This window comes from Ictidomys tridecemlineatus, chromosome 13 (assembly GCF_052094955.1).
Source record: "Ictidomys tridecemlineatus isolate mIctTri1 chromosome 13, mIctTri1.hap1, whole genome shotgun sequence".
Classification (NCBI taxonomy): domain Eukaryota; kingdom Metazoa; phylum Chordata; class Mammalia; order Rodentia; family Sciuridae; genus Ictidomys; species Ictidomys tridecemlineatus.
The window spans coordinates 87,480,046-87,502,956 of record NC_135489.1 but is presented as its reverse complement, the minus strand read 5'-3'; the positions used below and the strand labels follow the sequence as shown (position 1 = coordinate 87,502,956).

The following is a 22,911-nucleotide window of genomic DNA, read 5'->3' as shown; positions in this document are numbered from 1 at the left end:
TGCCTGAATATCATGGTTTGCCCCCTCCTGCCATTTATTGAAAAGACTTATAGTAAGGTGTTAATATTTCATGAACACCAAACTGTGTGTTTTGCAAGCCAGGGATGGGATAAAAAAAAATCATCACCAACAGAAACAACCAGGAAAAAAACACTTTATACATAAAACACAATCCATACCCCACAGATTTTTAGAGTATTGACTGTTCATACCGGTGACTTTGTGGCTCACTGGTCCTGCCCATCATTGGAAGCAAAGACAATTTGGTTGTTGAAAGACAGGGCCACCTGTCACACCCCTCTCCTGTGGATTTTAGAAACTACTTCAAAATGTCCCAGAGGCACACACCACTTGTGTCACCCCTGAATTGCCTGAAGGGAACTCAAGGTTCTTCTATACCTATTAGAGCTCTTCATGGAATGTCTGCCCAGCCCCCCCTCCACCCAGGCCAGCTGTCGTTGGCCCCTCCCCCCCCCTGCAGAATGTCTGGATCCAACATTCCACTGTGGTTTACATTTAAACTTTGGCCAGCTTGGCTCAGTTGGACCCTGAGCATCCGTTACAGACAGGTCACTCTCTGGGTCCTGTACTGACTTTTCCCACTGTGGAGACTGTGAGACACTGTGTCAGGTGTCCTGCCTGAACTTCAGAAGGAGGTGAGCCTGGACAGTCAGGGGTCTGTTATCTGAGGGCCAGTCACCCCCCAAACCCTTGGGAGTTAGGATGGAGCACTTACCCTGTGGTCAACTGATTGAATAGAAGGAAGGGAAGGAAAGAGCCTTAGACAGTACACTTGACATGGCCCAGGAAGCCCCGGGAAGACTGATACTGCTCATGGGGAGGAGGGCTCCTAAGACCCAGGTCCAAACTAATCCGGGGAAGTACACTGGGTCAGCAGAAAGGAGAGAGGCCACGGGATTGATTCCTTGTAGAATGGACCCAGGTCACTGCATGGTTTTTTAGGCAGTCACAGATGGTGTCACAGTGAGGGCTTCCTGGAGTCAAGATGCTGAGCCCTGTGTCCATTCTTCAGACACATGGAAGCTGCCTGGGATATCATTCTGAGGGGACTGACTGAGAGTCTCAGATCCTAAGTGGGCAGGGGTAAGAAGTGTTCTTAAGTAGAAAAGTGCCCAATGGGGATCTCAATGACCACAGATGCCGTGCGATATAGTCTCTGTGGGTGAGGCTGCAGGGCACTCCAACTGCCATAGCCCAGGGTCCCTCACAAACTTCCTGCCCAGGAAAACTTCTCCTTCCATTCAGACAGCAGGTGTCATTGATTCCAGAAGGGCAAGGAACCCAGGAAACCTTAGCCAACATAGATTTGGGCCTCTGGGGGATCTTCTGAATCGTTATCACTTTCACACTCTCTGTGTGTAGCCTCAGCTCATTGTTTTCAAGTCAACACAGAAGACTTTGGCTTACCTTCATGGTTTGGTTGGTACTCCATGATAAGGGAGCACATGTGGGGTGCTCTTCATTTTCCAGGATCAGGTTTGAAGATGACTGGGTTCTTTTGAAGATAGGAAGGAGTATAGCACACAGTTAGGAAGGGGCTCTACTCATATTGTCATTGGAACTTAGGCAGCTGTCCTGATTAATACATGCAAGTGTTGAAGTGTGGTACACCTCCCATTCTTTGACCTCACTCTGCATAATGTCCTGGTGAACAGGAATGTGCTCCCAACAACCTTGCTGCAGGTAGCAGCTGGTGCAGGCCTGAGTCTCTGTGACACTTCCCTTCCCATTATTAGGAGTGCAAAGGAAAAGGACATCAGAACGGCTCTAATTCCCAGGCCCAATAAAAAAATGACCAGTGTCTGTGAAAACCTCTGGAAAACCCCAATCCTCACCATCCCATCAACTTCATAAACCTCAGTAACCTTTGTTAGTCAGCCCAGGAGAGGATCTGTGGGACTCAGTGTCTATCACATAGACCTCTTCCCTGGGAAAGGAGCTCCCTGCATTATGGCAGGAACCAGTGAGCACTAGGATCACAGATGGCCAGGCTCTGTCCCCCATTAGTGTTTGGTGTGGGAAGTGCTGGGAGAAGCACCCACATGCTGGGCAGGATGTGCTCCTGGGTGAACTACACAATTCCTCAGCCTCTAGCTAGGCAGACATCTAAATCAGGTGTTTCTTGTTTGTGTGTGGATGCCTAGGAAAAAAGTGGAGGGGTATACAAGGAGTATTAGCAAAAGGAAGGCTGAGGAGGTGATGGGGGAATCATTTTTAGAATCTGTCACCTTCACAAGGGACCCTAAAGCCCCTGCATTTGCCCTGGAGAAGATCCCTTTCCTATTGGTGAGAATGAGGAGGGGCATGGTGCCACTGAATAGGGTCAAATTGATCCATTTCTAGGGAGTCACCTAGGAGGCCAATGGAGTGTCTGCAAAGGATGCACAAGGGGCCTCTCAGAATCAGGGAAAGCTGAGGTGTCACAGTCAACTGGGAATCCTGGTGTAGTGAAAATGAGATTTCTCAGGGTAGAACTATGACTAAAGGAACACAGCATGAAATTCACTCAAAGGGACATTTGCAAACTGCACAATTTCCCTGCCCAAGGGCCCTGAGCTGGGAGCATTTGTTCTCAGATTTCCACTGAGTAAGAAACTGCTGTCATTTTCCCTCCTCCATTCTCCGCTTTGCTTTGCCTCCACAGCATCTGCATCACGGAGAGCAGGCATGAACTTCACTCCTGGTGCCCACGTGTCTGCGTTCAGGGGCCTACCCTTTCTTCCAGCTGCCCCTGTGCCAACACACCAGCCATTCTGGGAGCTGCCCCCGGCACCAAGGGTGACTGCGCCTATCTCTCAGGGTAACCCTCTGGTGCTGTCCACTTACCCTGGACAATCATATGTGCCAGGGCTGTCCACCTTTGGAAAACATGGGCCACAACTGAGGCCAGTGGGGCCTCCTCATATTCAGAACATTATCCACACTCAGGCACCCCTCAACTGGAGGGCCCCAGGGGCCTTCTGTGGGGGTGTGGAGCATCCTGCTCCATTCCTCACAGCACCTTCTGCCCCGAGGACCACTGTACCTGCCTCAGACAGTGGAGGGATTCAAAACTATGGGATCCACTGGCACCTGGGCCTTCGCCCTCCAGCACCACGACCATTTGCCCAGATGGCCCCCATCATGTTCCCAATGAATGCGCGCCAATGGCCAGGTACAGTGTATGGGGAGGGCGCACTACCCACCTTCCCAGCTGCAGTGCCACCAGATGACACCAGCAGACCTCCCAGCGTGTATGAGAACTTCCGGCGCTGGCAGCGCTTCAAGACCCTGGTCCGCAGGCACCTTCCTCAGACTCCTGATGTGGAAGCACTTTCCTGCTTCCTCATGTGAGTGTTCTCCTCCGGCTCCCCCTTGAGCTCTGTCAGGAGGAAAAGCATGGGTTGGAAAGAGGAGGCTGGGATGTAGGGGAACTGCTCGAAAGGTCCTGAGGGTAAGGGGACCAGCTGAGACCCTTACATTCCCAGATGTATTCCCCTCACACCAGGGAATGAAACGTGCCTTATGTCAGGTGCCCATCACAGGCCTGTGAGTGCAGGCAATCTTTGTTTCCAATAATCATCAGCATCACATGGAGGACTCAAGGTCAGAGGAGGTTCCTGGGGGTAATGTGGGCCAGGAATCGAAGTTGGCTGTCTGACTCCATGCCTCCCCCAGTCATTTCACCTTCCACCATAGACCTGATTGTTCTCAGCACAAGGGACGTCCCAACCACAAGTGGGTTTAGTGGTGCTGGCCTCAACCCAGAAATCTATGGCTACCCATACACATTGTCATGAACTCCTGATCAGGACCCTCTGGTGATGTCACACTCGAGGGGAAGCTGTCTTTGGATACTGCATGGGAATGTTCAACTTTGCCCCAGTTTGTAACTGCTCCTAGGCCATTCTGTGCACCGTCTTCAGTCAGCCTGGGACACCATACATGATGCTATGGAAAATTTGTGAAAAAACAAAAAGGCATTCCTTTCTCACAGTTCTTTAGTCAGGATTCCCAGGTAAAGGGTAACTGACCTAAAATCCCATGATTGCTCTCTCCTCTCCTTGCTTGAAAAGACAGCTGGCTCACCTGTGTCCTCACAGTGTCTCCTCCTTCTCCCAGAAGAACACTAATGCCCTCATGAAGCGCCACCCTCAGGATCTCATCTAACCTTCTAAGCACTAAATGCAGTCTCCAGACACCATTCCATTGGGGGTTAGGGCTTCAACGGGTGAATGTTGGGGGATAAAAACATTCATCACATGGTACACCTCAATGATATTTGAGGAATCCAATCACAATCATGCTGGTCAATGTAGCCCTTGGTGTTAAAGTTGTGTATAAGTATCCTGGAGTCCCAATGTCAATACTTGGAGTTGAACATCATGGGGCAAATATAACAAAGGTAGGAAATTATGTTGTTGGTCTACTGATAAAGAAGGGTGACCTTGTGGACACTGATCCTGATGAATTCCAGCCCAGTGCTTCGGTCTCTGTCCCGACGAGAGCCCACCATGACCATGGAAGAGGGCCTGAGGAAGGGTTTGAAGGAATGGCAGCGCACCAGCAACTTTGATCGGATGGTCTTCTTTGAGACTGCAGAAAAGTGAGCCAGTTTTCAAGGCCCAGAGCCTACTGATGGGGGATCATGGTTTGCACAGCAAGGTCTGGTACAGCCTGTCACCTACCTATGTTTGGGCTCCGAGGCATCTAGCTCTCCAAATAGTGGCTCCTTCTAGCTTGAGGCCTGGGCATTCTCTCAGCAACAATCCCAGAAACTCCAGGCTCCATATTCTTGATTCCAACTCTGCCTTGAGGTTCAGGGTCAGGATGGGGAGGAGGTACCAGCCCAGCCAGAGGGTCTGCTGCTGCTTTGCTGGCTCTGCAGAGGGCAAAAGTTGCACTAGATTCACTCGGGCCACCTGCCTGGGAACTGGTACCTCTTTATAGAGTGAGGTCCATTATAACTCATCAAAGTGGCCACTACTTCAACCTGATGTTCCAGAAGAGGGTGGTGGTGGGAAGTGCATTGTCAGGGCCAGCCACCACCTCAGGTGCCCCCAGGACATGTCTCTGGTCCTTACTTCCTTTGCTCCATATAATCCCAGCCTTTCTAACAAGGGAAGGGAAGAACCCACCCTCATTGGAAGAAACCCAATGTTCTCAGCTTAGCTTTCTCTTCCACATGACCCTGCCTGTAATTTGGTATCCCAGATGATCCTTTCAGGGCCCAAGGTCCCAGCCTCAGTACCCCTGAATTGGGTCAGGACCTCTGGTGTTCCCTGATATAAATCACATCCCTGACCATTTTCGACAACTAAACTGATCATGTGGTTCCTGGCAGAAACAGGAGAGAGCCAGAACAAGGATCAGCTAGGGGCCCTGCCTGGGTCCCTCAGATCTGATTCCCTTAAGGTGCTAGTTGATGTAGTGTTTCCCGAGAACTGTAGTTCTTCCTCTGTAGCAGCTCCCTCCTGTCACTGGCCGGACCTACTTCAGGAAGCAACTCCACATTCCTGCCACTAGCTCCTGACTGATAGCTTAGAATACTCCATAGCCTAGAATCCCACACCAGCACCTGCCTGGTATGGCTAACCTGATTCTCAGCTCAGCCTGTGCCTGCCTTACCCAAATCCCATCAAGGTTCATGGAGTTTGAGGCTGCAGAGGAGATGGAAGATCCAAGGATGCAGTTGTCAGGGGTCTTCCAGTGCCGACCTCCTCCTGCAACTCCGAGGCTGGAAATCCGAAGGCCTCCAGTCCCTGAGGCTGTCCAACAGCCAGGTAGGGTACCCACATTCACACAGTAGTCTATGATAGTGTCCAAACAGTGAAAAAGGCCAAGGCAAGTTGTTGTCCCAAATAAGAACTTTTCCTTCAGTATTGGAGATTCACTCTTACAAGAAAAAAAGCCCCTAACACCTGAGGTCCCTGCCACTCAGCTATGAACTGTGTATTGACTGGGCCAAGTACGGATCTCCTTTCTCTTTTTGTCTATCCAAAGAAACAACACAAGATCTGCCTGGGACTTGGGTCCTGGTAGGGTAGAGTGCATGCATTACCAGTCACTACAAATGTCCTCCCACTTGAATCTCCTAGATGTTGCATCTGGTGCACTATTATATCCCTCGGTTCCTGGGTCAGGTTGTCCTCATGCATGGCATACCAGGTTAAGTCCCCTGAACCCTGCCTACTACCAAGTATTTGGGATGAACATGGAATCCTCATTCACACACCACTCTGGTCCTCCCTGTCCTAGCGTGCACCTCCAGAAAGACCAACCCTAAGGTATGGTCCGCCCGCTCATTAGCAGCCAAACCCAAGGCACCAGAGACAAAGGTGCCTGAGACCAAAGCACGCAAGACCAAGGCACGCAAGAACAAGGTGGCCAAGACCAAAGGGCCAGAGAACAAGGCGCCCGAGGAGATCCCACCTGAAGCCATCCAAGAGTACATGGACATCATGGATGAGCTATTCGGGCCTACAAACTTTGCCACGTGGGAGCCCTCCTACTTGTCTACAGAAGAGCTTGGCGCAAACTTGGGAGAGGAAGGACTAGAGCAACAGCCAATACCGGATGATTTACACCCACATCCAAGTCTCCTGAGCTATGTTGATGAGAACTTTGTCAACAAGGTGAGCTGGGCCTACAATCTTGGTGTATAGAAAGTTTCGGCACTCATGGAATTCAGTTTCCTGGCTTAGAATCTCAGATTATTATTATTATTATTATGTTGTGTGTGTGTGTGTGTGTGTGTGTGTGTGTGTGTGTGTGTGTGAGTGAGTGAGAGAGAGAGAGAGAGAGAGAGAGAGAGAGAGAATGTGCATGCACACATGTGCACTCATACATGGGTGTAGCTGGTAGTTGGGATATAACAACCCCATGATGCAAATGAGCATGGGATTATTATTGCTTCCTCTTTCTCCTAGAAGTCCTCTTGACTTGGGGCCATTTCCTCCCAAGTTCACTCACACTCTCTTCCTTCTCATCCCAGGCAGAGAGTATAATTCATCCTCGCTTCCTGGAAGAAATACTTTCCAACAAGCCACATATAAATATCTTGGCTCTGACAAAAGAACTGGAGCAGCAGGAAAGACACACCACTGACCAGGTAGAAAGCAGAAGGAAGGTCTCCCAGTAGACCTGGGGTAGGTGGTACAGAAGAGAGGCAGGGACACCTGATAATAAAGTGCAGGGACGGCAGGAACAAGAGGGGTTGGGACGAAACAAAAGGTAGACAAGGAGAAAGGGGCACCAGGTAGAACAAAGGAGGTAGAGACACGAGGGTTTCCAGGGTTTCAGAACAGACACCAAGGCACAGAGCAATACCTGGCAGACTAGGAGACAAAGGGACACAAGTATACAGGAAAGGGAATTACCACAGGTGGAGAGGGGAGCAAGGGATAGCAGGTAGATGAAGAAGGCACAGGACCTTACTCATGTGGCCCAGAGGATGTTATCATTATCCTGTCTGTGATGGCTCCCTGAGTGAGTCTGTTCCAGGACACATGATGTAGGATGGAAAAAAAAAAAAGGAAGGAGACATGAGAGCCATGGAAGGGTTCAGGATATCAAGCAGAAAGGAAGCCCAGGGGAGTGTCCAGCAGACACTCAGTGTGTTTTTATGAGACCAAGATGAGTAACAGATCCACTTCCCACTGAAATATGATTGTCCTAATCCCTGTGGCCCATTTCATGCATGAAGAAGAGTTGGCCAGTGCCCATATCCTCCTTCATCTTGTGAAGAAGCACCTTTGCAGGTGCCTCAGGGTCATGATATGTCCCAACAGGACACAAGAGCTTCTGAGGCAGCTGCCAAACAAGGTGCAGAGAAGCGGAAACATCACACTGATCAAGGGGCCAGCACGGAGGACTGGTCCACAGAGGTGGCTTCCCAGGTCGTGAAGAGGAGCAGGACCGCCGAGCCAGAGTTGCTGGGTTCAAAGGACACTGCTGTCCTCCAAGGCTGTCAAGGGTCTTCTTCATTGGGGACCATCCACTCCAACCATCCTCCCCCAAACGGCAGATCCTCCTCCTTAAACCTGGGGAACAAAAGTGTAGTGGGTCCCAGAAAAGCCACTTCTTCTGGGCGGCCACATAAGACAGCCAATGGCTGCAGTGTGGATGAGGACCTCCAAAGCCTGGATTTCCTCCTTAGCTCCCAGCACCGCCTGCTGCCCTGGGAACTGTCCCGGAGCCAGGCCCTTCCAATAGAAACCCTGTGCTCAGGAGATCAAGAAATCCAGGCCCCACCTCCCCAGAGAGGACTCCTCAGCTCCCACCCTCCTCCAGGTGCCATGTCCATGAAGAGTGCTCTCACTGGACGCACATGCTTCATGAAAAACACGCCCTGCACTGGGCCTCCCCTCCAGGTCACTGGAGGGCAAGATGTGGATCTGGAGCTGGCTCAAACCTCACAGCCTCAGAAGAGGAAGTGCACATCATCAGGCAACCAAAAGAAGAAGAGGCCCTGAGGACAGTCGTGTTGACTGGTGGCCTCTGGGGTGGCTGCCCCTCAGGCAAGATCTCACCTGGCTTCATTCTGTGTTGGAAGGTCCAAAGGTTCTTCATCACATAGGACAGTTCCTGTGGGTTCTCAGAAAAATGTAGGGAGTGGGAGGGTATAGTAAATGTAGAAAGAGGGTAGGGGGAGGTACTGAGAGGGGAGGGTCACAATGTTCAATCCTGGGTGGGAAACTGTACCTTGTTTGACTGTCACTGGGAATAAAGGCAGTTTGGTAGGAAAAAAAAATCTCCAGCTTCTGCCTTCTGCCATGTTTTCTGTGCACCTCCATGCAGTGAGAACTGAGAGGTGATAACTGGGGTTGCCAGGACCCAGGGTGCACAAGTGTCCATCTATTGGGTCTTGTTTCCAGATTTAGATGAGTCCTCCCCCTAATCCTGGGAGAAAACAGACAAGATTCCAAAACCCAACTCATCACCCCATGGAAAAGCCTCTCTTGGTTTAGGGGATCTTCTCTGTGTATCCCTCTATGATCTTTGCCTGTTAAACATCTCCCTTACCAATCATCTGAGGGCCTGCTATGAAGAGAAATCACAAAGAGGCAAAGCACATCTCCCTTGGTATTCACAGCTCTGAGGTCTGAGGACTAACTGGTGGCTCTCAGATCTTAGTGTGACTAGTTCTGAGATTGAATGTCAGGGACCCTCAGCTCCTAGTGATCGAAACTGCCATGTTGCCTTCTTGGGATCAGTAGCCAGCCTCTTCCATCAGTTCCCTGGAGATCATCTGACAACTGCACCTAGCAGTTCCTGCAGTTCTCCACTTATTTGATTTAAAAGGTGAACTCAGGCATGCACAGTGTCCTTCCAAGATACCCACAGTATTTCTGCTTAGGCATGGTTAGGGCACTCCACACTAAGGACCATTGAAGGGGGTCCCAAAGGGTTGAGTCCTGTTGAGCACTGCAAATTGGAGTCGTCTGGGGAGGACCTGCTATGGAAGCAAAACTCTCTGAGTGACTGTGAGGCATTTGTGGCAGCCATGGCCATCACAGACAGGGGCACAATTTTTTATCAATTTATTGAGAACATTGGGCCCTTCTGTCTCATTTAGATGGAGAGCTGCTTTTGAGCCTTCAAGCCCCTGTGCAATTAAGTAAATTCTAGAAATAACCCTGGAAACAATTTTTTCCTAGACAGCTTCTTTCTCCTCTCCTGAATGATGATGGACAATATTATTCAACTGATCCCCAGCATGGCTGTGGTCTCCCTGTGTAGGCTTCCTGTTGAGAAGACAAGGCCGACCTTTATACCTCTCCCCCCTACAGTTGCAGTTCTGACCGCAACTCACTGGGGACCCAGCAGGCTGCAAGTCCTGACTGCATCCCAAGACAGACCCACCCCCCACTCATGCAGTGCTCTGATCCTCCCATATGTAGTATTGGCCCCACCCCGACCCCAGCCTGACCAATACTGAGTGTGACTGGCCCAAATGTAATGTAATCAAGTTCTCCTACAAATCAATGAGGAAAAAAGAAGGCTGCATATCACATGGTTTGCCAATTAACAAAATGTGGAACTCTACCAAGGAGAATACTTAAATTGCAAGGAGGCCAAATTTTAGTGTCATTTGTGAGATAAAGAACTGGGGTGACTTCAGACATGCACAAAAGTGATTGGAAGTGAAGTTGTTTGTGGTCTGTCATGTGCAATCTAACTCCATGGTTCTCCATAGGACCCAGGTTCCATGCCTTCAGAATCAGGGTCACAAATTTTTATCAAGTACCTATTGACAACTTTGAGCCCTCCTGTCTCAGTTGGATAGAGACCTGCTTTTGAGCCTTCAGGCCCCTCTGACATTAATCAGGTTTCTAGAAGTAAGCCTGGAAATAGTGTTTCTGAAGACAGCTTCGTTCTCCTCTACTGAGTGATGCTGGACAGTGGGGATGGATGGAAAAGTGTGGCATGGAGAAAGGAGGCTGGGATGTAGGAAAACTAGAGGGAACATCCTGAGGGGGGAGGGATAAGCTGAGAGACCTATATTCCCAACCAAGTTCATCATACCAGGGGAGGAAATGGGCCTTATCTCAGGTGCCCATCACAATCCTGTGAGTGAAGCAATCTTGGTGCTCAATGAGCATCACCATCACTCAGGGGATATAAGGTCACAGGAGATTCCTGGAAGTAATGTGAGCCAGGATGGAGAGTTGGTTCTCTGACTCCACATGATTGTCCCTCACTTAGTATTTTCACCTTCTAGCATAGATCTGATTGTTCATGGCAGGCAACATCACAACTAGTGTTGGAGATGCGGGGGGGAGGCACCAGTATAGATCTCTCTGGACACCCAACCACATTTTTCCGAGGAATTCCTGCTTAGGATATTGAGGTGGTGCAGAATTCATGAGTGAGTACTCATTCCATTTGGATCCTCCGTGGAGATGTACATCATTGTCTCAGGCTTTAACCCTGCTCCCAGGGCACTCTGTACTCTGTCTCACTCAAATAAGGCTGCCATATGTACTGCTACAGAATGGGAAGCTGAAACCACAGGCATTCATCTCTCACAGTTCTGAATTTGGGAAACCCCAGAAAGATGGTGCGAGATTTAATGTCCAGTGAGGTTTTTCCCTCCAGGCTTGAGAAAATGGCTACCTTGCCTGTGACCTCCTATGGCTTAGAGAGCTTTAGCATCCCTTCCTTTTTCTACAAGGGCACTAGTACTATCATGGGAACTCTACCCTGATGACATCATTAAAATCTTAAGAGCCGCTGAAGCCACCATCTCATGGAGGTTAGGGCATTCACTCATGCATTCTGCAGGCCAAAGCATTCAGGTCACAATACACAAAAACATCAAGAACTCAAGAGAAATCAGATTCCAGTATAGTACTTGATGTTCTCTCTAGTATATAGAGCATGTCCTGGATGCAGGGAGCCCACATGGGGTGGTCAGAGTGATTGGACAGAAGAGGCAAAGGCAAGGCCTGTGTTGGGTCAGGTCAACTTGCAATGAAGTGTGGGTTGTGGATTGTGACTGATCCTGATGAACCCAGGCCAGTGCTTTGGCCCCTATCTGGACTGGAGCCTACCATGAATCTGGAGGAGGGATTGTGGAGGGGTCTTCAGGAATGGCAATGCATACCTTTGATCAGATGATCTATGAGATGGCAGAAAAGTGTGTCAGGTATCTGGGGCTAGGCCTAAGTGCTCGGGAACATGGGTTGAACAGCTGGCTCTGTTGGAGCTTGTCACCCAGCCAGGAAGGGCATCTGCTACCACAGAGAAAACCACTGAACACTTACATCTCCAAGCATTACTTCCCTCTACCTGGAATGCTGGACACTCTCTAATAGTCCCAGAAGCTCCGACCTCAACGTTCTTAGTTCCACCACTGCCTAGAGGTTCAGGGTTAGGGTGTAGGGCAGTAACCAGCCAAGCTCAGGGGGTGTCCACCATCAGTGAGGTCTGTTCACAGGGTACAAGTTTCACTACCTTGGGGTTGGCCAACCACCTGGAAAATAAACCATCTTCTAGCATATGGATCACCCCTGCTCATGAACAATGCCATAATAAACCCTGATGTTTCAGAAAGATTTAGAGTTCAAAAAACATGATCAGGGAACGCCAGTGTCTCAGATGCCCCAAGCACACACCTCTGGCCTCGTAATCCATGTAATTCTCGCCATTCAAACAAATGAAATACAGCCCTCTTTGGAAGGTGGGTTGGGGTGGGAACCCAGGTGTTCCACTACTTTCAGCACAGCTTGGACTTTCACATGACCTCTGCTGAGTCTTGTGTTCTTGGTATATAGTCCTAACCCCAACATTCCTAGAGAGAGAGTTGTCTTCCATAAATCATATCTTTGACCAGATGCTGAAGCTTGGCTTTTCTGTGTGGTTCAGGGCAGGGACATGAGAAGCCTGGAATAGGTGTGGGAGCATCGTAAAGGAATGTGCCTGGTTCACTAAGGACCACATGGTTCTCTTCAGGTGCTAAGTGATGTCAGGAGCACTCAGAATGGTTTCCGCATTGGGAAATAATCCCTCTTGGGACCAGCCCATCCCATGGTCTGAGCAGTACTCCCCATGCCTGCTACCAGATCCTCATTGCTATGAAGCTACAGCTTGAGTTTTCCAATAAGAAATTCTTTTCTTAAATAATTCTATGTCTTGCTTACCTGTGTCAGGTTTGTGGATTTTGAGGCTGAAGAGATAGAGGACTCAAAGCTTCAGTTGATGATAGATTCCAGTGTCAGACACATCCAATCCCATAGAGGCTCAATATTCCACATTCTCCAGTCTTTGAGACTGTGCAGCAAGAGAGAGCTAAACACATTCCCATAAAAATTGATGATTAAAAAAATGGTGATGATGGAGTGTGATAGCACACATGTGAACATTTTTTCAGAATAGGGCACTTCTCTTGCCAGTGGAACAGCCCCTGAGCATTTGGGATTCCAGATGCCCTTGGATTTGAAGTTTATAAAGCCTAGTCCAAGGTGCTACCTTCTCTCCCCCTGCCTATGTAAAGAGTCAACACACCATCTGCCTAGGACACGAGGCCATGTGGCCCAAGTATATCGAATACGGGTGTCTCAAAATGTCCTCCCACGTGACATACATTGTCCCACAGGTGCAGAGTCTTCACTAATGGTTCCTGATGTCAGAATGTGCAGGGCCATTCTGGACCAGAGTAGATCCCTTAAACATTTTCTTTCACTGAATGGCTGGAGCACAGCTAGAAAAACCATGTATGCATCACCCTCTTACCCTCTGTCCTAGTGTAAACCTCGAGAAAGACTGGCCCTGAGGCTCACCCACCAGAAGTTTAATAGTGCAGGTATCCAGAGACCAAAGTGCCTGACGAGATCACACTTGAAGTCATAACTGTATAGATGGACATCATGAACATCTGGTGGGGTTTCCCAACTTCAACATGTGGGTAGGCCCACATTTGGCCATAGCGAAGTCCATGGGAAACTTGGAAGAGAATGAAATGGAGTGACATCTAAAAGGGGACAACTTGTAACAAGATCTAAATTTCCTGCCCTAGACTGATGAGCTGTACTCCAAGAGGACTTTTTCACCAAGGTGGGCTGGGGTGGGAATCCAGCTGTGTACAAGACTTTGAGAATGTCAACCTAGACTCATGGAATTATCTTTTATTCTTTACATTCTCAGCACTGTTTGTCTGTTGGGTGGGGTAGCTCATGGTCTTGATTTAACAACTCCATGGTGTGAACCAGAAGACACCATCCATGCTTCCTACAAGTCCCAGAGGTGTCTTGGGCTTGGGGACACTTCCTACCAAGGCCACACACAATTTTTTTCTTCTCCTCCAGGTGCAGGCTCCATTTTCCACACCCCCATTTCTTGGAACTATTGCTTTTCATAGGACTACACATGGCTATCTTGACCCTAACCAAAGAGCTGGACCAGGAGGAAGGACTCACCCAGCAGAATGGCCATCAGAACTTCAGTCTGACACCAAGACAGGTGATACCTCCCATTCATTTTTACACATCCCCCAAGTCCCTCTGTCTACCCTCATACCCAATACAGACTGAGCATGGGCCATTTCTGTTCTGTAGCTGGTGAAAATGCAACTATTGCCCTCAAAGTAGAAATTATCAGTGGAGCTGCCCCAAAGTTTTGTTATACCCCGACTAAAGTGCTTCTAAATCAGCTGCCAGCCAAGGTATAGAGGGACATAGTGACAGCACTGGACATGAGTCCTATATGGAGATCTGGCCCACCAGGGGTCACCTCATAGAAAATTAAGAGATTCAGGGTCACATAACCCTAGGTCCTATAATGGAAGCTCACTGGTATCTTCCTGCACTGTTGCGAGTCTTCCTCAATGGTTCCCATCCAGGCCTCAACTCTTCCCTGGACCACAGAATCTCTTCTCTAAGCCTGGGCCACAGAAGGGCAGTGGGTCCCAGCAGGACTTCTCCTACCGGAGCCACATGAGAAAGCAGAGGTGTTTAGTGAGGACAACCATGACCCTCCATACCCCAGACATCCTCCTGGCTTCCCAGCACCTTCTGCTGTGCTGCAACTGTCCCAGACCCAGGACTTCACAAAGGCCCCTTCATCCCTGGAGGCTGAGCACTACAGGCTCCTCAGCCCCAAAGAAGAGTCCTCATCCCTATCCCCCTCCTGATGCCAATCTATGAAGTGAGCTATAGCTTGACACTCAATGCATGCAGGAAAGACACTCTACTCTGGGTCTCATCTCCAGGTCTCTGGAAAGAAACATCTGGCTCTGGGGATGATTCCTATTGCCCAGAATCTGAGAGGAAGTGTCAGTCATCAGACCCCAGAGGAAGAAGAAGAGACATTGAAGACAGTAGCATAGGTATCTGGTGAGCCAACCTCTCAGGCAGGGTCTTGGTGAGATCTCCCCTTCAGTACATCCTGCAACACAAGGGGCAAAGATCCTTGTCATTCAGAGCTGATCCTGCTAGTCCTCAGGAAAGGGAGGGCAAGGCCAGGGCACTGGGAATATAGGAGGAAGGCCAAAGGTGGGAACTGGCATGGGAGAAGGACAGAGGTGCATACCTGGGGCAAAGCTGTACATGGTGGGAGTTCACTGTCAAGAGTGAAGAAAAAGCACTTAGTAGAGAAATGTTCTCATGGCTGCTGCCTTCTGCTGTGGTGTCTGTGCTACTCTGTGGGGTGAGGACTGAAAGGAGGAGGTATCTGCAGATTCCATCCCTCAGGGTGCACAGATGCAGGGCCAAGCCCTTGCCTCCATATTTAGCCTGCACCTTCCACTGATGCTGGAAGAAAAAACAGACCAAAAGCTTAACAGAAACCCAGTCATTATGTTGTTTACATAGCCTCAGTTAATTTAAGGGGCCTTCTCTGTACATCCCTGCATGAACTCTGTCCCATAACCATCTCTGTTACCAACAGGCTGAGGGTTCAAACATCCATCTGGAGAGCAACCACAAATAGGAAAAGTGCACCTCCCTTAATATTATCAGTTCTGACATTCCAGGGACAACATATTTCAGATCTTAGCATTCACAGCCCTAAGAGTGAATGACAGTGACCCTCAGTGTCCAGTGGTAACAGCTCTGCAACTGTGTTCCTGACAGGAGGAGACAGTGGCTACTGAGAGTTCCCAGGAACTCTTTCAACAGCCAGACCTAGTAGCTCTTAGCAGCTCTCCATTGCTCTCTGTCATTCTCTTTCATAACTGCCCTCAGGGTGACCTTCCAGGTCTGCTTTCAGTGCCAGCAGCCTTTCCTGTAACCAGTTCTTAGTAAAATCAGCTCTACCTACTCTACTTGAGATAAAAGGCATGCATAGGTTGAATATAACCATGTACTTGAGGCCTCACTAGGAGTTATGCTGCACCACAAGGGTAAGTGATACAGGCACTTTTTGCATAAGGAGATTGGGAAGGAAGCTCATTTACTTAAAAAGAAATACAAAGGTGGGCTCAAGCACACACAGTATCCTTCCAGGAAACCATGGGACTTCCCTGAGGTTTGGGTAGGAAGAGGCTCCTCATACAGCAGAGGCAAAACAGCTAACGAGATTCCAAATGGTGGTATCATTGAAAGAGAATGAAGGATGGAGTCATCTCAAATATACTTTGACCAAATATAATTCTAGGTCACAGTGACATAATTAGGTCAGCCATGAATGTCAAAGACAGGGAAACCACTTTTTTCTTTCCTTTTTGTATTTTTGGCGGTGCAGGTTACTGAACTCTGGACCTCACACCAGCTAGGCAAGTATTTTATCACTGTGCCACAACCCAAGTCCCCAAAGATTTCTTTAAATGCCTCTGGGAAAGTGTTGGCCCTTTCTCTTCTGTCTCATGTAAGAGAGATGTTTGGAGCCTTCAGTCTTTTAAACCATCATAGAATTTTCTACAATTGGCAATGGGGATGGCATTTTACTTAGATACCTCTTTTCTGATCCTGTGGAAGAGGCTAGATATCCAGGCTGAACAAATATTCAGCATGACAAAGGGCTTCCTGCAATGGTGGACAAGGCTTCAATTTTAGACTTAAAAGTCTAAAATTTTAGACTTAAAAGATGCATTTTCCTGTATACCAGTACATGCATATCCTTAAAACCTGAGTGTTTTGAGGGTCCCTCTGATAAGTCCATCTAATTGACCTTGACTCTTCTACCCCTGCCTCAGGAAGACCTGAGCCTGGCAGGCCAAAACCAAAGTGAGCTGAGGCAAGCCGATCTGCTATCCTTCTGCAACAAATCCTGCCCACAGTGGGGATGCCCACTGCACAACTTTTCCAAACCCCAATTAGCATAAACTTAGACCAATAGTATTGGTTCTCCTTCCATTTAATAAAGACAATAAATAATATTTTTACTCAGGAAAAAAGTGAAGTTGAACCAATGGAATTCCCAAGTGCAAAACACTTTCTGACTAGCCACATGCACTTTTTAGAGTATTTATTTTTCAATTACACATGGACACAATGTCTTCATTTTATTTTCATGTGGTACTGAGGATCAAACCCAGTGCCTCATGCATGCTAGGTGAGTGCTATACACACCTCTGAGCTGAAACTTCAACTCACAACCCTGCATTTCCATGAATTCTAAAGAAAACGTGCAGTGTGGGGAAGGTTGTCTAGTGTTGCATTTCACATGGTGTAATACGGAAGTGACACATTAAGATATCATAAAACAGTGCATAAATACTTTTCTCTCTTTACTGAATTCAAGAGGTTTAAAGATGTATGAAGTTTTGAAGCATTTTGGTGATGGCTTTCCATGATAGAGAGTTGCTGGCTCAGGGTGCCAGGGACATATGGGGAGTGCTGCTAATGCTACAATCTGAGAGCCCCTGGCACTCCAACCGCAGAACTGCTAATACTAAGGGAGCTAGTTGTACTCTGCCTGTTTGTGATTGCATCTAAATTAACCCAAAGAAGCCTAAGATGTTTGAGAACCTCTTCTCTCCTGATGCTAATTCTGAATTTCCTTCCTGCCCCATATATACCAGGATATGTAGGTTTTAATGCTTAGTGGGTGAGCAACATGCAGAAAGGGCACTAAGAGAGCAACTTCCTCTGTAAGCAGCCCAAACAAGTGTTCATGCAGGTTTACTCATCTGAGAGTTCTTCAGTTCTTCCAAATAATATCCCCTCTGCACATCACCACATGAGCCTACATCTACCTGGAGAAGGCCACATTTTCTTGCAGCAGTGCACTTTGTGCTTACTTCTGAATCTAGGCCTCAGGGCCCTCTTCTGTATATTGACAATTCTTCCTTATTTACTTTCCCTTGTTCCTTGAAACAAAGCTCTATTACATCTTGTGGTTTTCATTTACACTTTCAATGTTATCTGTACTTCACATATGATACCACACATACATATATACATATGAATGTATAGATTCATATGTCTACTTATACACATATATGCGTTTTAATTCACATGACAAGGGTAAATATTGTTTACTGGCTATATCATGAATGGTATGCTCAATAGAATAGTTGCTTTCTTAGGTGGAATTTATTTCTGGTTACCATGGGCATGCCATGGTATTCATGGTTACCATGGGCATGCCATGGAATCAGGGAGAGTAATTAAGGAATAACTGTAGGAATTAAGAAAACTGTTTCTGAGAACATATTTATCAAAATAGTGCCCAGTCTGGGTTCAAATATCTTTGAGACTTAAAACAACCCTTGTATTCCCAATTGTCTAGATGCAAGACTCTGGATGAGAAACCTAAAGATAAGGGCATATTGGTCAATGTCTAGTTAGGAAAAGACCAAGGGGCTGAGGTTGTAGCTCAGTGCCAGGGTGCTTATCTAGGATGTGTGAGGCCCTGGGTTTGAACCTTAAGAGTAAATCAAACAAACAAATAAATCATGTTCATCGGCATCCACAGAAAAGAAAAAAACTTAAAAAAAGAAAAATCCAAGATGACAACAGAAAGTTTTCTCAGAGAAAAGACCCAGGAGCTCTACAAAAAATTGAGTAAACAATAATGTGAAAGAACTCTTGTCAAATTGAGTAATAAACTCCAATCCATAAAGATAACATTAAATTATCTGCCCTGCAATATCTAAGAAGTGTTATAGAGCAGGCATTTTGACCTTTAATCTACCTCATTACATTATCATCTTTCTGTGGCTTTGAAAGCATATGTAAGGTAAACCAATTACAAGGAAGAAAATTTTATTTTGACTGAACATTTCAGAGATTTCTTTCTATGTATACTTTGTCAGCTTCTTGGTTCTGGAGACTCCATGGAGGTAGAACATCATGGCAGAGATCACACATTGGAGTAATGCTGCTCACCTCATGGCAGCTGAAAAGTAGACAGCATGAGGCCAGGGTCCCAATATCCCCCTCAAGGGCATGTCCACAATCATGCAACCTCCTTCCAGTAGGACCCACCGCCTACTGTTTCATCACCTCTCAATATTGCCAGAGGCTGATGAGGAAATATTTATAGACCCTTCGTGGATATTTAAGATCCAAATCACAACACATACCTCATTCTATACTTCCTACAGCAGGCTGCATATGCCTAACACTGTATGCTGGTATTTGGAATTCACAGCTGTGACTTAAGCAAGGTCAAACTGGGTCTCACATGTGGACTGGTGAGAATCATACAGAGATATGGGATTCTGACTACATTCTGGCAGTGAATGAACACTTTGGTTGTTATCTCTTTGGGAGGGGAAAGCACATTTCATGAGAGGGTGGAAGAGGAGCCAACTGCAAGTGGTAGTAGTTCAGTTTATCAGTCGGTTCTCTGCTTCTCAGGCACATATCATAACTGTCTTTCCTGAACTTCTCTGAAAATTGTTTCAGCCAAACTTAATTTTCTGCTTGTCCACCCTGGGACATGCTGGATTCTACAAGGAAGATTATTCAATGTTACTGTAATAGTTAACTCCATGTACTGATTGGCTAGGCACAAATACCCAGCAGTTTGGGCCAAACACCAGTTAAATGTTACTGTGAAAGTTTTTGTTTGGGGCGTGGGGTGGGACTTCGTATATCCAGTCAGCGGACTTTGATTAAAACTGACTACCTTCCACTGTCGGAGGGTCTCATCTACTTAATACATATATGGCCCCCGGAAGCAGACCTCAATTGCCATGTCCCTTAAATACATCTACTAAGGGACACCTAAATATTTTCCTCTTCACAACTATTGCTACTACCACAACACAAACACACACACACACACACACACACACACACACACACACACCTGAGGTGGGGTAGTTAATACAAACTCAATACACAAGGAACTCTCCATAGGTATCTCATCTTCATATACAAGCTCACACACTCCCAAATATGAAGAAATAACTCCCTGTCTTCCAAAATGCAGAAGCCTGCCATCTTCACACCACACAATGAATATATCCATCCTACTGCTCCACGAAATTAGTAACCGACCAGCTTTCACACACTCAAGTACATGTGCATGAGAAATGAAAATAAAATTTATTCAAAATCCCTTGTACCAAAACATGATGTCCAGAATGTACAAATATCCCTCCTCCATTTCCCAACTATAACAATCACATTGAAAGTGCAGAGAAAACTACCCAAATGCCTTCCATAACATAGCCCATATGCAAACACATATATATTCAAACTCCCCAGGGTGTGTTCGTGGGAAAAATATATATATACAAGACCACCAAAAGTAAAATATTACAAAAACCAGAGCTTAATTTCCCTTGATCTCCAATATCCACACAGAACAAGAAGATGACCATCACCACTTTGTCTGACCCACACTTCTGAACACATACCACATTCTTGTCAGGCAGTCGAGACAGAGCAGGATCCAAATTATGAATGCACATCAACACATTAGGGACCCCACCACCCCATCAAAGGAACAGCGAAAACAACCAGAGCCCTCTGAACTCCTACTAACCATCCAGGACCAGCGCAGCATCTCATTTTCTCACCCAAATATCCACCCCCGTGATCTCATGCCCATCAAAACGGAAGGAAAACTTCCTGGCACACAGAAATATCCACAGGGGCCCCCAACAGCCCACCAACGCATACGCGAGACCATATCATCAATTTCACTGCCGCAGTACACAAGCACCACAAATTAATAAGACAACATTACTCTCTTTATTGCACACGACTTGTGGTCAAACGGTTCTCCCATCATCATTTAGGTGCTCTGTCCAGATGGGTCCACCAACAGCCCACCTACGATGGCCCGTCAATCACGGCGTGGCTACAGCAGACTCAGCACACTTGGCTCAGTGTGTTCCCTTCTGCAAAGTTGCTAAGGACAGGGAAATGAGCGGCCTTCAGCTAACAACCCGGATGCCAGCTGACAGTGTCCCCAACATTCACAGGTTTCAGGCGGAACAAGAAGATGACAGTCACCACTCTGTCAGACACCTACAGGAGCCTTAGACCTGCTGACCAGGACCGCGCTTCTCAGGCACCAAACAGGTGCCCTGGAGCCGGGTTTCACACAGGCTGCAAGGGACATGGATGGAGGATGCGTCGACATGGGCGCCGCACTGGCCATCTCGCCCCTCACTGCCAGGCCTGCTGCGGGCCGCCTGCATCCCTGGGGAGGCAAGGCTGGGCCTGGGCTGTCTGGCGAGGCGCAGGGGCCAGAGGAACGGGCAGGGACACAGTGGGGACCGAAGAGGTTCGCGGGTCCAGTACCTAGAGGCTTATGGGACTGAGTCTGGACGCCGCCATGGGAGCCCAGCTGGCCGTTGGGAACCCGCTGTCTGTGCTCGCGCCCGTGCCGTTCCCTGCAGGAGCCCCCAATGGATGCTGGAGCCGTTGGATGGCAGCCTGTGAGCGCGCCCTTCCATCCAAGCATGTGCTCAGGCGCGAGGGATGCAGGAGGGACAGCGGTGACCCTGCAGGAGGAAGAAATGGGTCGGGAAGCTTGCAAGGTGTCTCCGGCAAGAAGGCTCCCCATAAAGAGCCTCTGGGCTGGTCCTTCTTTCAGTGGGAGCACCTGAAATGACAAAGTGATTTTCGCAGTTACAAACTGGTCATGCCTACAGTAGAGACCACCCTGCTGCAGTCCTTGGAAGCTAAGGAAGCTCTCTACCCTGTGCTCCTTCCCATGGCCAGTTTGCACAAATTGAATTTGACTAGTGTTATTATATGAGCACCTGTGGTCTAGCAGTTTGGAGCAGTGCAAACTGATTGCATGGGGTAAGGGCTGAAGCTCAGTGGCAAAGCACTGACCAAGCGTATACAAGGCCCTCAATTTGACCTTGGTTTAGCAAATAAAATTTGCTTTCAAAATCTGGTCTCCAGCATTCATTACAGTGTATGATTATTTTTTAAAAATTTTAAAAACCTGTGGAATGAGAACATAGTTTTTCTGCACTGCATATTTTATATCACTGCTTCAAAAGAAATGACAAGGGAAGAAAGAATGAAAGAAGCTTCTTTTTAGTGCCTGAATATCATGGTTTGCCCCCTCCTGCCATTTATTGAAAAGACTTATAGTAAGGTGTTAATATTTCATGAACACCAAACTGTGTGTTTTGCAAGCCAGGGATGGGATAAAAAAAAATCATCACCAACAGAAACAACCAGGAAAAAAACACTTTATACATAAAACACAATCCATACCCCACAGATTTTTAGAGTATTGACTGTTCATACCGGTGACTTTGTGGCTCACTGGTCCTGCCCATCATTGGAAGCAAAGACAATTTGGTTGTTGAAAGACAGGGCCACCTGTCACACCCCTCTCCTGTGGATTTTAGAAACTACTTCAAAATGTCCCAGAGGCACACACCACTTGTGTCACCCCTGAATTGCCTGAAGGGAACTCAAGGTTCTTCTATACCTATTAGAGCTCTTCATGGAATGTCTGCCCAGCCCCCCCTCCACCCAGGCCAGCTGTCGTTGGCCCCTCCCCCCCCCTGCAGAATGTCTGGATCCAACATTCCACTGTGGTTTACATTTAAACTTTGGCCAGCTTGGCTCAGTTGGACCCTGAGCATCCGTTACAGACAGGTCACTCTCTGGGTCCTGTACTGACTTTTCCCACTGTGGAGACTGTGAGACACTGTGTCAGGTGTCCTGCCTGAACTTCAGAAGGAGGTGAGCCTGGACAGTCAGGGGTCTGTTATCTGAGGGCCAGTCACCCCCCAAACCCTTGGGAGTTAGGATGGAGCACTTACCCTGTGGTCAACTGATTGAATAGAAGGAAGGGAAGGAAAGAGCCTTAGACAGTACACTTGACATGGCCCAGGAAGCCCCGGGAAGACTGATACTGCTCATGGGGAGGAGGGCTCCTAAGACCCAGGTCCAAACTAATCCGGGGAAGTACACTGGGTCAGCAGAAAGGAGAGAGGCCACGGGATTGATTCCTTGTAGAATGGACCCAGGTCACTGCATGGTTTTTTAGGCAGTCACAGATGGTGTCACAGTGAGGGCTTCCTGGAGTCAAGATGCTGAG

The 22,911-nt window shown here is 47.9% G+C and overlaps 1 protein-coding gene and 1 long non-coding RNA gene across 3 annotated transcripts in view; one reads left to right on the top strand and one right to left on the bottom strand.

Moving 5' to 3' along the window:
• Positions 1 to 21,469, top strand: part of LOC101962607 (uncharacterized) — a 122,432-nt gene extending 100,963 nt beyond the window's left edge. Inside the window, exons 11-12 of one of the 2 annotated variants that reach the window (XR_013429813.1) lie at positions 13,809 to 13,962; positions 20,822 to 21,469. The gene's annotated coding sequence lies outside the window, so the exon portion shown is untranslated. Of the gene's footprint in view, positions 1 to 13,808; positions 13,963 to 20,635 lie in introns of both variants that reach the window. The other variant, XR_013429810.1, reaches the window with a different exon arrangement.
• LOC144369958 (uncharacterized) lies at positions 13,927 to 21,469 on the bottom strand. Its single transcript, XR_013429824.1, has 3 exons — positions 21,144 to 21,469; positions 15,031 to 15,251; positions 13,927 to 14,886 (listed from the first exon to the last, which is right to left on the bottom strand). It is a non-coding gene; the product is annotated as an uncharacterized LOC144369958 (long non-coding RNA).
• Positions 21,470 to 22,911: the final 1,442 nt, after the last annotated feature.